The sequence below is a fragment of the Hypanus sabinus genome, chromosome 24 (genome assembly GCF_030144855.1).
Source record: "Hypanus sabinus isolate sHypSab1 chromosome 24, sHypSab1.hap1, whole genome shotgun sequence".
Lineage (NCBI taxonomy): Eukaryota > Metazoa > Chordata > Chondrichthyes > Myliobatiformes > Dasyatidae > Hypanus > Hypanus sabinus.
This window is the reverse complement of record NC_082729.1, coordinates 9,528,087-9,545,743: the sequence shown is the minus strand read 5'-3', so window position 1 is coordinate 9,545,743 and position 17,657 is coordinate 9,528,087. Positions and strand designations below refer to the sequence as shown.

At 43.7% G+C, this 17,657-nt stretch overlaps 1 long non-coding RNA gene across 2 annotated transcripts in view; it reads right to left on the bottom strand.

Annotated features, from left to right (window-relative positions):
* The window catches only part of LOC132380449 (uncharacterized), a 224,436-nt gene that overhangs the window by 96,056 nt on the left and 110,723 nt on the right, over window positions 1–17,657 (bottom strand). The window lies entirely within an intron of this gene.

The following is a 17,657-nucleotide window of genomic DNA, read 5'->3' as shown; positions in this document are numbered from 1 at the left end:
ATCAAAAAATTGAAACAAACCGATTATTGTGTCAGATCAGCAAGAATTCTGCTGGACAGTCCACAGGGATTACTGTGTTTCCAGTGCCAACATAGCATGCCCACAACTCACTAAACCTAACGGTACATGCGTGACAAGGAACTGGAGCACCCAGAAGAAACCCACAGAGTCACAGCAAGAATGTACCAACTTTCCACAGGGAGCACAGGTATCGAACTCCAGTTTGGGATCACCAGTGTTGTGAAGCATTGAGTTAAACGTTACACTACCGTACATTCACATCTCCCCACCTCATTCCCACCATCAAAACAAATAGAAACAATAAAAAATAAAATCAAACAAAATTAATTCACTCATCCATGGTTACTTTGTCTTCATGCACCATAAGAATCTTTCAACCTGCATCTTATCTTTTGAAGTTATCCTGGAATAGACGTTAAACAAGACAGTCCTTTTGGAGGAGGCGACATTTCACCTGTGAGTCTGTCGGGATCACCGACTGTATCCAGTGCTCTCGGTGTGGCCTCCTGTATATCGGTAAGACCTGGCATAGATTGGAAGATCGCTTTGCTGACCACCTCCGGTCACATCTGCCAGAAAAGAACGGATTTCCCGCTGGCCACCCATTTCAATTCAACTTCCCAGTTCCATTCCGATATGTCACTCCATGGCCTCCTTTACTGCCACAACTAGGCCACACTCTGATTGGGGGAGCAACACCATCTGCATAGCCTCCAATCTGATGGAATTAACATCGATTTCTTGAACTTCCAGTAATTGTATTCCCTGTTCCCCCCCCCCCTTCACCATTCCTCATTCCTGTTTCCCTCCCTCAAATTATCTCCTTACCTGCCCATCACCTCCCTCTGGTGTTCCACCTCCTATTCTTTCTTTCATGGTCTTCTGTCCTCTCCTATCAGATTCCCTCTTTTCCAGCCAGTTATCTCTTTCACCGATCAACTTCCCAGCTCTTTACTTCACCCTCTCCCCCTCTCCCGATTTCCTCCCCTCCCCCATCTTGTTCCTCTGACTTCACATCTCTTCTCATCTCGATGAAAGGTCTAAGCCAGACTATTCACTCTTTTCCATAGATGCTGCCTGGCCAGCTGACTTCCCCCAGCACAATTTCCAGCTTCTGCAGATTTTCTCTTGCTTACGAATAAAAAAAAAACGGGACTGGCGTAAAGGAAATGAGATTTGAAATCCTGTATGAGGGATAGTGTCAGATCCAACAATTTTATCACAATGTTCTGCTATATGGGGAATACCATTGGATTTTGAAAGTTGGAGAATCAGTATTCAAAGTGTTATAATATTATTGATCCCAATGTCCTCAAAAGGAGTTATTTATCTGCAAGCATTATTTATGAGTCACTATCCTGAAGACATTCATGTCAAATATTACATAGAACATAGAATACTACAAAAAAATACAGGCCTGTCATCCCACGACATTGTGCCAACTTTTATTCTACTCCAAGATCAATCCAGTGTTTCCCTCCCACATAGACCTCCATTTTTCCATCATCATGGCGATGATCTTTGCATCATCAATAGGGACGGGAGAGGTTCCAGAGGATTGGATGGTTGCCAATGTTGTTCCTTTATTGAAGAAGGGGAGTAGAGATAGACCAGGAAATTATAGACCAGTGAGTCTTACCTCAGTGGTTGGTAAGTTGATGGAGAAGATCCTGAGAGGCAGGATTTATGAACATTTGGAGAGGTATGATATGATTAGGAATAGTCAGCATGGCTTTGTCAAGGGCAGGCCATGCCTTATGAGCCTGATTGAAATTTTTGAGGATGTGACTAAACATATTGATGAAGGAAGAGCAATAGATATAGTGTATATGGATTTCAGCAAGGCATTTGATAAGGTACACCATGCCAGGCTTATTGAGAAAGTAAGGAGGCATGGGATCCAAGGGGACATTGCTTTGTGGATCCAGAACTGACTTGCCCACAGAAAGCAAAGGATGGTTGTAGATGGGTCATATTCTGCATGGAGGTCGGTCACCAGTGGAGTGCCTCAGGGATCTGATCTGGGACCCTTACTCTTCATGATCATTATAACTGACCTGGATAAGGATGTGGAGGGACGGGTTAGTAAGTTTGCTGATGACACTAAGGTTGGAGGTGTTGTGGATAGTGTGCAGGGCTGTCAGAGGTTACAAAGGGACATTGATAGGATGTAAAACTGGCCTGAGAAGTGGCAGATGGAGTTCAATCCAGATAATTGTGAAATGGTTAATTTATATAATATCCAATATAATGACAGGATATAGTATTAATGGTAAGACTCTTGACAGTGTAGTGGATCAGAGCGATCTTGGAGTCTGAGTCCGTAGGACACTCATAGTAGTTATGCAGGTTGACTCTGTAGTTAAGAAGGCGTATGGTGTATTGGCCTTCATCAACCATGAAATTGAATTTAGGAGCCGAGAGGTAATGTTGCAGCTATATAGGACCCTGGTCAGACCCCACTTGGAGTACTGTGCTCAGTTTTGGTCGCCTCACTACAGGAAGGATGTGGAAGCCATAGAAAGGGTGCAGAGGAGGTTTTCAAGGATGTTGCCTGGATTGGGGAGCATGAGGATAGGTTGAGTGAACTTGGCCTTTTCTCCTTGGAGCAAAGGAAGATGAGAGGTGACCCGATAGAAGTGTATAAGATGATGAGAGGCATTGATCACGTGGATAGTCAGAGGCTTTTTCCCAGGGCTGAAATGGTTGCCACAAGGGGACACAGGTTTAAGGTGCTGGGGAGTAGGTACAGAAGAGATGTCAGGGGTAAGATTTTACTCAGAGAGTGGTGAGTCCGTGGAATGGGCTGCCGGCAACGGTGGTGGAGGCGGATACGACAGGGTCTTTTAAGAGACTTTTGGATAGGTACATGGAGCTTAGGAAAATAGAAGGCTATAGGTAAGCCTAGTAATTTCTAAGGTAGGGACATGTTCGGCACAACTTTGTGGGCCAAAGGGCCTGTATTGTGCTGTAGGTTTTCTATGTTTCTATGTGCCTGCTTTAAACGTCCCTAATGTATCTGCCTCCACCACAACCCCTGGCAAGGCATTTTACCCACCCACCGATCTCTGTGTAAAAAAACTTAACTCTGATGTTTCTCCTATGCTTTCCTCCAATGATCTTAAAATTATACCCCTCATATTAGCTATTTCTACCCTGCAATGTATCTGGCTGTCCATTCGATCTACACCTTTTATCACGTTGTACAACTCTGCTAAGTCACCCCTCATCCTCCTTCGCTCCAAAGAGAAAAGCCGTAGCTCACTCAACCTATCCTCATAAGACATGCTCTCTAATTCAGGCAGCGTCCCTGCAGCCTCTCTAAAGCTTTCACTTCCTCGCTATGCAGCACATACAAAATGCTGGAGGAACTCAGCAGGCCAGGCAGCATCTGTGGAAAAGAGCACAGTCGACGTTTCAGGCCGAGACCCTTCAGCAGAACTGGAGTAAAAAAAGCTGAGGAGGAGTTTTTAATGTTGGGGGGAGGGGAGAGAGAAACATGGAGGGGGAGGGATGAAGTAAAGAACTGGGAAGTTGACTGGTGAGAGAGACAGAAGACCATGGAAGAAAAGGGGTAAGGAGCTCCAGAGAGAGGTGATGAGTGGGCAAGCAGATAAGGTGAGAGAGGGAAGGGGGATGGGAATTGTTGAAGGAGAGGTGGGGGATGGGGGTGCATTCCCGGAAGTTTGAGAAGTCAATGCCATCAGTAGGCTACCCAAATGAAATATAAGGTGTTGTTCCTCCAACCTAATTGTAGCCTAATCGGGTGATACATTAAGGTGACTCATCCTTCCTATAATCGGGTGAACAGAACTGAACACAGTACTCCAAGTGTGGTCTAACAAAGATGTTAGAGCTGCAACAATTGCTTGTGTTTATTGAACCCTGACGATTGAACGCTAACCCACCGTTGGCTTTGTTAACCACCCGATCAACTTGTGCTGCAGCGCTGACGAATCCATGGACGTCAACCGCAAGGTTCTGCCCCCCCCCCCCCACATTGAAAAGAATGTGGGATCAACTTAATCAAATGAAGAAAGTTTGTAAGAGCGGGACAGAGGGATGTAAGCTGTCACCTCCAATGCATCTCCAGACGATGCGAATTACTGATTGCTTCAGAGGTCGTTAAACTTTATGTCGTGAAATAATACTTCTTAACTATTGAATGCCAGGTCCAATCAGGCAAAGTTTTTAACTTAACACAGACCTTGATGCAATTTTAAAAGCAGCTTTAAGGAAGTCATCAAATTCCTTAAATCAGTACTGAATATTCTGTCATATTATTGAACAAATTTATTTGTCATAATCTAGTTCACAATGATTGCTAAACTCTCGTATTGAACTTTGAAGTTCCAAAAGCTACTTGGAAAGGGAAATAATTAGATAAACATTAATCACAGGTTGACAGTACAGATTGGTGCATATCAATGTATAGAACCAGTAATGTAGATTTACTATATAAAAGCATACATCAGAAATGTGTCAGAAATCTGATGGTGGATGTGAAGAAGTTTTTTCTAAAACATTGAGTGTGTGTCTTCAGGCTCCTGTGCCTCCTCCCTGATGGTAGCAAAGAGAACAGAGCATGTCCATAAGACCATAAGATACAGGAGCAGAGTTAGGCCATTTGGCCCATCAAGTCTGCTCTACCATTTTATTGGCACGTGGCTAAGGAGTTGACATAGGAGGGAAGGCATAGCTTTCTAATTTTCCTTTCAGCTTCAATCTCTTACCTTCTCCCTGTAAACCTTCATGCCTGAAGAATCAAGAATCTATCAGCTTCTGCCTTGAATATACATCAAGACTTGGCCTCCATTGCTGCCTGTGGCAAAGAATTCCACAGATTCACCACTCTCTGGCTAAAGAAATTCCTTCTCATCTCCATTCTGAATGCGCGTCCCTGTATTCTGAGGCTGTGAGACTATACCACCATAGGAAATATCCTTTCCACATCTGCTCTATCAAGGCCTTTCACCATTTGATAAGTTTCAATTAGGTCACCCCTTATTCTTCTGAATTCTAGTGAATTCAGGCCCAGTGCCATCAAACACTCTTCAAATGACAAGCCATTCAATACTGGATTTATTTTCGTGAACCTCACTTTAACTACCTCTAGTTTCAGCACATCCTTTCTAAGATAACAAGGCCAAAGGCCTTCCGAAAATCCAAGTACTCAACATTAACCATCTTTGTATTCCATCTTTACCTTTTTAATGACTTTGTAGTTGCCTTTTGTTGGTTTTTAAAAGTCACCCAATTTTCTGGCTTCCCACTGATTTTTGCTCTATTATATGTCCTCTTTTTGGCTTTTATGTTGGCTTTGACTTCTCTTATTAGCCACAGTTGTGCCATCTTTCCTTTAGAATATTTCTTCCTCTTTGGGATGTATATATCCTGGGCCTTCTGAATTGCTTCCAGAAATTCCAGACATTGGTGCTCTGCCGTCATCCCTGCCAGTGTTGTTTTCTGATCAGTTCTGACCAACTCCTCTTACGTGTCTCTGTAATTCCCTTTACTCCGCTGTAATACTGATACACCTAACTTTAGCTTCTCCTTGGCAAATTTCAGGGTAAATTCATTCATATTGTGATCACTTTCCCTGAAGGGTTCTTTTACCTCAAGCTCTCTAATCAATTCCGGTTCATTGCACAACACCCAATCCAGAATAACTGATCCCCTCGTGGACGCACACAACAGTTGCTCTAAAAAGCCACCTCAGAGACACAATACAAATTACCCCTCTTGGAATCAGCACCAACCTGATTTTCTGAATCTACCTGCATATTGAAACCCCCCCTGACTGTTGTAACATTTTCCCTTTGCACTCATTTTCCATCTCCTGTTATAATTTGTAGGCCACATCCTTACTACTGTTTGGGAGTCTCTATGAAACTCCCATCAGGGTCTTTTTACCCTTGCAGTTCCTTAGTTCTGTTGAATCACAATGATTCAACAACTTCCAATCACTTCTTTCCAATGATTTGATTTCATTTTTTAACAAGGACACTTGTCGCACTATGCTCAACCTTTTGATTCCTAACTGACTGGTCTGGCGTTCTGCTTGCCATCCCCCTGGAACTCTAGTGTAAATTCCACAGTGTAGCGTTACCAAATCTTCCCACTGGGATATTAGTTCCTCTCCAGTTCAGGTGCAAGCCTTTCCTTCTGTGCAGGCCCCACCTCCCCCTGACGAGAGCCCAGTGATTCAAAAGCTTATGCCTCCCCTCCTATGCCAACTCCTTAGCCACATGTTAAACTGTACAGTCTTCCTAGTTCTGGCCTCACTGACACGTAGCACAGGTAGCAATCCTGAAATCACAACCCTAGAGGTCCTGCCCTTTAACTTTGCACCCTAACTCCCTGAACTCCCAATGCAGAACTTTGTAATTTGTCCTACGCATGTCATTGAAACCTACATGGACCATTACTTCTGGCTGTTAACCCTCCCACTTAAAAATGCTGAGGACCCAGTCTGAGATATCCCAGACACTGGTACCCAGGAGGAAACATACCATCCAAGAATCTCACTCTAGCCCACAGAACCTCCTGTCTGTTCCCCTAATTAACAAATCTCCTATCACCACAGTGTGCCTCTTCTGCCCTCTTCACTTCTGAGTCACAGAGGCAGATTCAGTGCCTGAAACACGACCACTGTGACTTTTCTCTGTTTGGTCATCCCCCCCTCACAGCAATATCCGCATTTTTGAGGCCCTAGCTTTTGAAGGTGCCCTCAGTGCTGGGGAGGCTAGCGTTTATTGAGAAATGACTAAGTTTACGATCCTCTGCAGCTTTCTTTGATCATGTGCAGTGCTCCCCCCCCCCCCATATACCAAGTGGTGATGCAACTAGTTAGAATGCTCCCCACGGAACATCTGTATTTTGCTAGTCATTTGTGACATATCAAATCTTCTGAAATTACTAATGAAAGATAGACTCTGGCCTGCCTTCTTTGTAATTGCATCAATATTTTGTGCCCAGGATAAATCTTCAGACTTTACCCTCAGTTTTGTTTGTTCATACTTTTGCTTCAGGGATTCTTCCTTAGTAATAATGATCAGAGAGGCACAGAGAGAACCTGTGTTTCAACTGACAAGCATGTGAAGTCATACACTAAGAATCTGTGTGCACACCCACTAGGTGTCCCTGACTCTCCTGAATGATCAAATAAGAGTAAAGGTAGTACCCACACAAAGGAGTCTGTGCTGGCCAGGCATTACTCATAATAACTCTGATCAATCTCTCCACATGTTCGCTCACACTTGGATCAGTGATGGTTATTCTCTGGAGCTGTCATTGCTTAGCATTGGAAGCCTTTGCTTTCTTTACCATTTCAAATGTTGTACTTCAGTGCCACTGGCTATGGGTCATCTGACTGACCTATAACACCTTCCCCTTGGAAGTAGTCCAAGGGTCTTGCAACTTGCTGCCTTAGGTGACTTCCTTTGTTCTCTTCAACTCTGGTTCAAACCAGGTCCCCGAGCCAATACTGAGCCAACGTATTGAGATTTCTTCTACAAACCTGCCATTGTGCATAATAAACAGCTTATCTGAGAATGATCTCGAGTTTTAGCAGGTCATTAGCAAAAACTCCTTGAGTCCCGTCTGATCAGATCAACCCAGATGAAGAAACGATCAGATCAACACAGATGAAGAAACGGTTCTCAAACACTTCATAAGGTGGTGTCACAAGTGTGGAGCAAGGGTGGACCCAAATGCAGGACTCAAACACCGTTTTGTAGCGTTGACAAAAACAGAGTTTATTAATGGCTACTAGGGAAGCAGGGAAGCAAGGATTGTACAGAGAGACATCAAGGAGTGAATGAAGCAGAAGCGAGGATATGCGTGGCTGGATTGGGCTCAGACCCTGGACTTAGACTGAGATTCAGGACCTGGGCTTGGCCTGGGAACTCGGGACCTGCACTTGGACTTGGATTGGAACTTGGAACTCGGAACATCGGAACACAGCTGGGTCTCTTCTTGGACACAGGACACAGAGCCGGGACTCTTCTCGGACACAGGACACAGAGCCGGGATTCCTCTTGGACACAGGACACAGGACGCAGAACAGGAAGAGACAGCTCCCCACTCAGGGTAGCGGCAAACGGCCGGAACTACGGTGGAGGCGAGGACACGAAGAGACAAAACCACACAACGACAGACAGTTCTTTGTCTTGGCATGAAGTGGCTCCAAGTGGCAGCAAGCTCTCGACTCACTCCGGCAGGTTAACTTGACGGAGCCACTCCGGCGAGGTAGCTTAGCGGCTTGCTCAGGCACGGTAACTTGATGGGCTCGCTTCAGCAAGGAGAGGTGTCTTAATGGCACTCGCTTCAGATAGGAGACTTGACTTGCTCCGGTGATGTGACTTGGCTCGCTCTGGCAAGGTGACCTGCTCGCACTTGCTTCAGTGACGTCCCGTGATGATCTAGCGCCGACAAGCTGTAAGCCAGACACTATATACTGCTGGTTCAGCAGAGAATCAAGTGCCTTTAATTACAGAGCCCAAGAAACACGGGGGAACAATGAATTAAAGGAAAACAAGAAGTTAACGGTCCCTATCGTGACACAAAGGAAATTTAAAGGGAACTAGGGAATAACCGATCAGGACCGTGACAGATGGAGGTTACAGAGCAGCTTCACAAAATAGCAGCCTCCATCTCCTTTAAGCACATGACAAGAACAAAGACAATCACTTTGTCTACTTCCACTGTCCTTGATTCCTTTGAATTCACTGATTTGCAGACTGTATTTTTTCTGGCCAACACTTTTTTTTTACTTGAGGTATTTTGCAAACCAGTCTCAGCATCACCGGCCTTTACCAATACCCCAGTAGCTGACTGGATGTGGAGAAATGTCTTTTGATGACCATCTATATATTACCAGTGATGTGTGCATGCTTTTTTAATTAGTGTAAACACAAGATATTCTGCAGATGCTAGAAAACTGCACACAAAAAGCTGGAGGAACTCAGCAAGTCAGGCAGCATCTATGGAGGAATAAACAGTTGATGTATTGGACTAACACCCATTTATTAGGATTTGAAAGAAAGAGGGAAGAAGCTAGAGTAGGTGGGGGGAGGATACCAGAATAAGAAGGTTAGACAAAGGGTTTACCTATCAACTGCCAACTTTCACTCTTTCCTTTCCTTTGCCACCCCCGAACCTTCTTATTCTGGTTTCTGCCTCTTAATTTCCAGTCCGGATGAAGGGTCTTGGTCAACAATGTTGACTGTTTACTCCCCTCCATAGATGCTACCTGAGCTGTGGAGTTCAAAGAACATTGAACTTACAGTACAAGCCCTGTGGTCCACGATGTGGTGCTGACCTATCAACCTACTCTAAGGTAAATCTAATCTTGCCCTCCTACGCAGGCCTCCATTTTTCTTTAATCCATGCGCCCATCTCAGACACTCAGTGGCCATTTTATGAGGTACATCCCATGCTAAAATGTCCTCTGAGTGTATGTCATCTGCTGTTGTAGCCCACCCGCTTCAAAGTTCGACATGTCGTACATTCAGATTTCTTCTGTTGGTTATTTGAGTTACTGTCGCCTTCTTGTCAACTTGAACCAGTCTGGCCATTCTCCTCTGACCTCTATCTTTGAAAAAGTGTTTCTTCTACAGAGTTGCAAGCAAGATAAAATCTGCAGATGCTGGAAATCCAAGTAACACACACAAAATGCTGGGGGAACTCAGCAGGCCAGGCAGGATCTATGGAAAAAAGCAGTTGATGTTTCCGGCTGAAACTCTTCAGCAGGATTGGGGAAGAAAAACTTTCCTACAGAGCTACCACTCTCTGGATTTTTTTTTTTTGTCACACAATTCCCTGTAAACTCTGGAAACTGCTGTGCATGAAAATCCCAGGTTGTTTCTGAGTTACTCAAATCACCCCATCTGGCACCAGCAATCTTTGCACAATCAATGTCACTTAGACCAGATTTCTTCCCCATTCTGATGCTTGATCTGAACAACGACTGAACTTCATGACCATGTCTGCATGCTTTTATGCATTGAATTGCTGCTATGTGATTGGCTGATTAGATATTTGCATTAATGAACAGGTGTACAGGAATACCTAATAAAGTGACCAATCAGTGTAGAACACAGCACTCTAGCATTTTGTGCCAGTTAATTCATATAAAAGAGTTTGGTAAATGCTGACCAGGCTTAGAATTTGGTTGCTGTCAATAATTTGATCAGAAACTTTCATCCCCTCTCCATTTCTTGAATCACTCCCAAAGAAGCACAATCTTTGCAAGCAGCGCCAACACACCATCAAACCCCAGGCATTTCCCGCTGTCAGAATAGCATCTGCTATAAAATGGATTAGGCCACTGCTGCTCACAAATCCAGCGGAAACAAAGTGACTAAAACCAACCAATACTCATTAAAAAGACGAGCAAATAAAGAAACGATGCATCAAAAGTCAGGCCATATATATGATTTAATTCCGCCATTCTCATGATTACTGCCCCCAGCTGCTATTAAAATAACAATCCAGGTAAATTCACAACTGCAGCAGAATGCTGGGATTTTCTAGAAATCTGGTAAATAGATCCTTTCAGTAATTTACAGACCTGACAATATACATCATTTAAATTCAATAGGACCATCGCTGGGAGAAGAATTATTCCCTCAATAACACATCATTTATTTAATAGGAAATCTCCTTCGTTCCTTAAATAGTTTGCAGCTGGCTGCCTGGTGCCTACTATTTACGTTCACTGTCAACAAGACACTGAGGTAATGCCACAGAGGTCATAAATATTTCTTTGTCTCTTTTGCTGTTTGTGTAAGAGTCTCAGGTAGAGGCATCATCTGGGATTTTATTTCAAAGCTGAAGATTCATAGACAGAAGCTGAAACTTGCTTATTAGGGTATTATAAGACCAGAAGAGATAGGTGCAGAAGTAGGCCTTTCGGTCCATCGGGTCTGCTCTGCCATTCAATCATGGGCTGATCCAATTCTTCCAGTCATCCCCACTCCCCTACCTCCCCATACCCTTTGATGCCCTGACTATTCAAGAACCTATCCATCTCTGCCTTAAATTCACCCAATGACTTGGCCTCCACAGCCAGTCGTGGCAACAAATTGCACAGAGATACCACCCTCTGACTAAAGTAATTTCTCTGCAGCTCTGTTCTAAATGGACATCCTTCAACCCTGAAGTCGTGCCCTCTTGTCCTAAACTCCCCTACCATGGGAAGTAACTTTCCCATATCTAATCTGTTCAGGCCTTTTAACATTTGGAATGTTTCAATGAGATCCCCCCTCATTCTCCTGAACTCCAGGGAATACAGCCCCAGAGCTGCCTGACATTCCTCATATGGTAACCCTCTCATTCCTGGAATCATTCTCGTGAATCTTCTCTGAACCTTCTCCAATGTCAGTATATCCTTTCTAAAATAAGGAGCCCAAAATTGCACACAATACTCCATATGGTCTCCCGAGTGCCTTATAGAGCCTCAACATCACATCCCTGCTCTTACATTCTATGCCTCTAGAAATGAATGCCAACATTATATTCGCCTTCTTCAACATTGACTCAGCCTGGAGGTTAACCTTCAGGGTATCCTGCACAAGGACTCCCAGGTCCTTTTGCATCTCTGCATTTTGAAATCTCTCCCCATCTAAATAATAATCCGCCCATTTTTTTGTTCCACCAAAGTGCACGACCATACACTTTCCAACATTGTGTTTCATTTTCCATTTCTTTGCCCATTCCCCTAAACTATCTAAGCCTCTCTGCAGGCTCTCTGTTTCCTCAGCACTACCCGTTTCTCCACCTATCTTTGTATCATCAGCAAACTTAACCATAAATCCATTAATCCCATTGTCCAAATCATTGACATACCTTGTAAAAAGCAGCAGTCCCAACACCGACCCCTGTGGAACTCCACTGGTAACCGGCAGCCAGCCAGAATAGGATCCCTTTATTCCCACCTCTGTTTTCTGCTGATCAGCCAATGCTCTACACATATTAGTAAATTCCCTGTAATTCTATGGGCTCTTACTTATCTTGCTAAGCAGCCTCATGTGCAGCACCTTGTCAAAGGCCTTCTGAAAATCCAAGTACAGCACATCTACTGCATCTCCTTTGTCTACCCTGCTTGTAATTTCCTCAAAAAATTGCAGTAGGTTAGTCAGGCAGGATTTTCCTTTTAGGAAACCATGCTGGCTTTTGGCCTATCTTGTCATGTGCCTCCAGGTACTCCGTAATCTCATCCCTAACAATCAATTCCAACAACTTCCCAACCAGTGATGTCAAGCTAACAGTTCCATAGATTCCTTTCTGTTGCCTCCCACCCTTCTTAAATAGTGGAGTAACATTTGCAATTTTCCAGTCATGCGGTACAATGCCAGAATCTATCGATTCATGAAAGATCATTGTTAATGCCTCCGTAATCTCTCCAGCTACTTTCTTTGGAACCCGAGGGTGCATTCCATCAGGTCCAGGAGATGCATCCACCCTCAGACCATTAAGCTTCCTGAGCACCTTCAGTCATAATTTGCACTGCATGTACTTCACTTCCCTGACACTCTTGAATGTCCAGTGTACCGCAGAAGTCTTCCACTGTGAAGACTGATGCAAAATACACATTCAGTTCCTCTGCCATCTCTGCGTCTCTCATTACAATATCTCTAGCGTTATTTTCTATTGGTCCTATATCTACCCTCAACTCTCTTTTACCCTTTATATACTTAAAAACACTTTTAGTATCTTCTTTGATATTAGTCACCAGCTTCCTTTCATAATTCATCTTTTCCTTCCTAATGACCTTCTTAGTTTCCTTCTGCAAGTTTTTAAAAGCTTTCCAATCCTCTATCTTCCCACTAGATTTGGCCTCCTTGTATGCCCTCTCTTTTGCTTTTACTTTGGCTCTGACTTCGCTTGTCAGCCACGGTAGTGTCCTTCTTCCATTCAAAAATTTCTTCTTATTTGGAATATATCTGTCTTGCACTTCCCTCATTTTTCCCAGAAACTCCAGCCATTGCTGCTCTGCCGTCCTTCCTGCTAGTCAACCATGGCCAGTTCCCCTCTCATGCCATTGTAATTTCCTTAATTCCACTGAAATACCGACACATTGGAATTTAGTTTCTCTTTCTTAAATTTCAAAGTGAACTCGATCATATTGTGATCACTGTTCCCTAAGGGTTCCTTAACCTTAAGCTCTCTTATCACCTCCGGATCATTGCACAACGCCCAATCCAGTACAGCCAATCCTCCAGTAGGCTCAACAACAAGCTGTTCTAAAAAGCCATCCCATAGACATTCTACAAATACTCACTTTTGAGGTCCAGTACTGGCCTGGTTTTCCCAATCGACTTTAATATTAAAATCCTCAACGATTACCATGACATTGGCCTTCTGACACGTCATTTCTTTCTCCTGCTGTAATTTGTAATCCGCATCCCGGCTGCTGTTTGGAGGCCTGTATACAACTGCCATTTGGGTCCTTTTACCCTTGCCATTTCTTAACTCGACCCATAGAGACTCTACACTTTCGGTTCCTATGTCATTCCTTTCTAATGATTTAACATTATTTCTGATACACAGGGCCACACCACACCCTCAGCCTACTAACCTATCTTTCAGATACACCCTATATCCTTGGACATCCAGCTCCCAGTGGCAGCCATCCTTTAGCCAAGTTTCGGAGATGGCCACAATGTCATACTTGCCAATCTGTAGCTGAATTTCAAGATTGTCCATTTTATGTCTTATGCTGCATGCATTCAAATAGAACACTTTCAGTCCAGCATTTGTAGCACCATGCCTCTATTGCTCTGTAACTCATCCCACTGGCTGTGATTATGCCTCATCTCCTGCCTGTTCTTTTTATTATCTCTGTTGCACGCTATCTTTGATTTATTTCTGTTTTCCCTTTCCTCAGCCCTATCACTTTGGTTCCCAACCCTCTGCCCAATTAGTTTAAATCCTCCCAAACTACTATATTAAACCTGCCTGCTCGGTTATTGGACTCCTTTAATTCAGCTGTAACCCGTCCTTTTTGTACAGGTCGTACATCCCCAGAAGTTGCCCCAGTGATCCAGGAGCTCAAAGCCCTGCCCCCTACACCAGTCTCTCAGTCACGCGTTAATATGCCTGATCACTAGCACGTGGCACAGGCAGAAATCCCGAGATTATTACCCTGGAGGTTCTACTTTTCATCTTCCTACCCAACTCCCTGAATTCGCTTTTCAGGACCTCCTCCCTTTTTCTACCTATGTCATTGGTACCAACGTGTACCAAGACTTCTGGCTGTTCACCCTCTCCTTTCAGAATATTCTGCACCCAATCCGAGACATCCCGTACCCTGGCACCTGGGAGGCAACACACCATGCGGGTATCTCTAGCAGGCTGACAGAACCTCCTGTCTATTCCCCTGACTATAGAATCCCCTATGATTACCGTATTCCTCATCTTCCTCTTTTCCCTCTGCACCACAGAACCAGGCTCAGTGCCAGAGACCCGATCGCCGTGGTCGACCTCTGTCAGGTCATCCGAAACCCCTCCCCCCCAACAGCATCCCGTCCTTTCCCTGCTCCAGGCTTCATGTCTATAGACTCACTTTCACTCTGACTACTGTTGCTTGCATGATCTATTGTTTCTCTCTCTCTCTCTCTTTGCGCATTGGGTGTTTGTTGGTCTTTTTTAAATGGGTTTTTTAGGGGGGTTTTTGTGGCTGCCTGTAAGCAGCTGAAGCTAAAGGTTGTATAATGTATACACACTTTGATAATTGATGTACTTTCAGCTTTGCACATCGAAATATCGAAACATATAGTGAACTGCACGTGTTTCGATGATTCAGTGTTCATTCTGTGGCGGCTACTTGGTCAAACCAACACCGCTGTTAAAGACTTAGCACAGGGGTGGGGGTTAGAATGGCGCACCTTCCATTCAAATCTAATCGTAAGTTGTCAAAGTCGTAGAAAGATATTTGAACCTTTATTAAGCCATGAGAAAAACAATCTTAAAGCAATACAAACTAATTTAAACTAAAACCAGTGATATAACAAAATAAACAATGTTAATGTAATAAATATACTTCAGCTTTCTTCAAAGTAATCAAGCGATGTTAAGTGTATTTTAGTGATTTTAATTGAAATTAAGCAGACATACCCAGCTATCGCTAAATCTAACTGGTTCTAACTGTATACACATGAATATGTAACCAGACCTTTCCCCTTCACCATGCTCCAACCCATGAGATTAACTTCTGTAATAAACATAGTAAATGTGCATCACAAAATACAATAGAGCTAGAAACAGGTACATGGCCCCCTACATGGTTCATTACGTGCCGTGTTGTACAGCGTGGGATATAAAAGACATAGGACCAGAAACAGGCCATTTGGCCCATTGAGTCTGCTCCACCATTTCATCATGGCTGATCCATTTTTCCTTTTATTCTAATCTCCTGCCTTTGTCCTGTATTCTTTCATGCGCTGACCAATTAAGAATCTGTCAACTTCTGCCTTAAATATGCCCAATCACTTGGTCTCCACAGCCACCTGTGGCAACAAATTCCACAGATTTTCCACCCTCTGGCTAAATAAATTCCTCCTCTTCTCCATTCTAAGTTGACGTCCCTCTACTTTGAGGCTGTGTCCTCTGGTCTTAGACTCCCTAACCACAGGTAAAGACCCTGTCGAGGTCTTTTTAACATTTGAGATCCTCCCCCTTATTCTTCTAAATTCCAGGAACTACAGCCCTGGAGCCATCAAACATTTTTTATATGACAAACCTTTCAATCCCAGAATAATTTTCGTGAACCTCCTTTGAATCCTCTCCAATGCCAACACAACCTTTCTCAGATAAGAGGCCTAAAACTGCTCTCAATACTCCAAAACGAGGCCTCAACAGTGCTTTAGAGAGCCCCATCATTATACCTTCGCTTCTATATTCTAGTCCTCTCAAAATGAATGCTAGCATCTCATTTGTCTTTCTCATCACCAACTCAACCTGAAAATTAACCTTAAGGGAATCCTGCGCAAGGTTTCAAAAATCCCTTCACAATTCTGATTTTTGAATTCACTCACCATTTAGAAAGTAGTTTACTCTTTTATTTCTTCTACCAAAATGATGACCATACACTTTCTGACTCTGTATTCCATCGGCCACTTCTTTGCCCACTCTCCTAATCTGTCTAAGTCCTTCTGCAGCCTCTCTACTTCCTCAAAACTACCTGCCCCCTGCCTACCTTACTATCATCTATAAACCTGGCCACAAAACCATCAATTCCATAATCTCAATCATTAACATCAAAAGTAAGATGAAACGGTCCCATCATTGACCCCTGCAGAACACTTCTAAACACCCTTAACCAACTAGGAAAGACTCTCTTTATTCCAAATATTTACCTCCTGCCAATCACCAATGCTCTATCCATGCCAGTTATCTTTCTTAATTAAGTGATGTTAAGGGTAATTAAGCGATTTTAATCAAAAATAAGCAGTTAACAGAGATATCATACCTGGCTGTCTCTAAATTTTAACTGACTCAAACTGAATACGCATGAATACCTAACTGAACATTTCACTTTCACCACGCCCCAACCCATGTGACTAACTACTGTAATAAACATAATAAACCTGCAGCACAAAATACAATACAGATAGAAAACAGACTCAAGGCTCCTACACATTTGTACATGCTGTGGTGTATGACATTGATTATCATGGTCGTTCCATGGCCATGATTGTTCTTGGCAAATTTTTTACAGAAGTGGTTTGCCATTACCTTCTTCTGGGCAGTGTCTTTACAAGACGGGTGACCACAGCCATTATCAATACTCTTCAGAGATTGTCTGCCTGGCATCAGTGGTCATGTAACAGGGACTTGTGATATGCACCAGCTGCTCATACGAGCATCCACCACCTGCTCCCACGGTTTCACGTGACCCTGATCAGGGAGTGGAGGCAGCGCTGTGCAGGTGCTACACCTTGTGCAAGGGTGACCTGCAGGCTAGTGGAGTGAAGGAGCACCTGACACCTCCGTAGAGACGTATCTCCGCCCCGCTACCCCAACTGTACACGTGACGAGGCTACGTTTGCGTCATTGATCAACACAATCTGAGGATGTTCTAAGCACAGCTGGCAAATGTCGCCATGTGTCCAGCGCCAAAGTAACATGCCCACAACTTTATAGCCTGTAGTGTTTGGAATGTGGGAGGAAACCAGAGCGACTGGAGGAAACCCACACAGTCATGGGGAGAGTTTGCAAACAGCAAGAAATTACGGTCAGTGGCAGGAATTGAACTGGGGAGATCCAGCGTGATCCACTTTAAGCAGAGAGAGGCTGGGACCATTCTAGGCCACGGTGTCTTCTCATAGCTACCTTCAGGTAGGAGGTAAAAAAACCTGCAGTCCCACACTACCAAATTCAAGACCAGCTATTCCTCTGTATTTCCTGTTCTTTTTTGTGCAGGGCGGGGTAGGTTTCTCTGGGAGACTTACATGTTCTTTCTTCATTTCGGGGCTATCTGGAGAAGAAGAATCTCAGAGTTCTATAAAGGTAGCTACTTTGATAATAATAAATGAAGCTTTGAAGGTTTGCTTTCTTCACATCAACAATACCCCAATGCCAACAGTTTAGACAACTTTAATCACTTTGTACTCAAATAGTCTTTTTTTCTG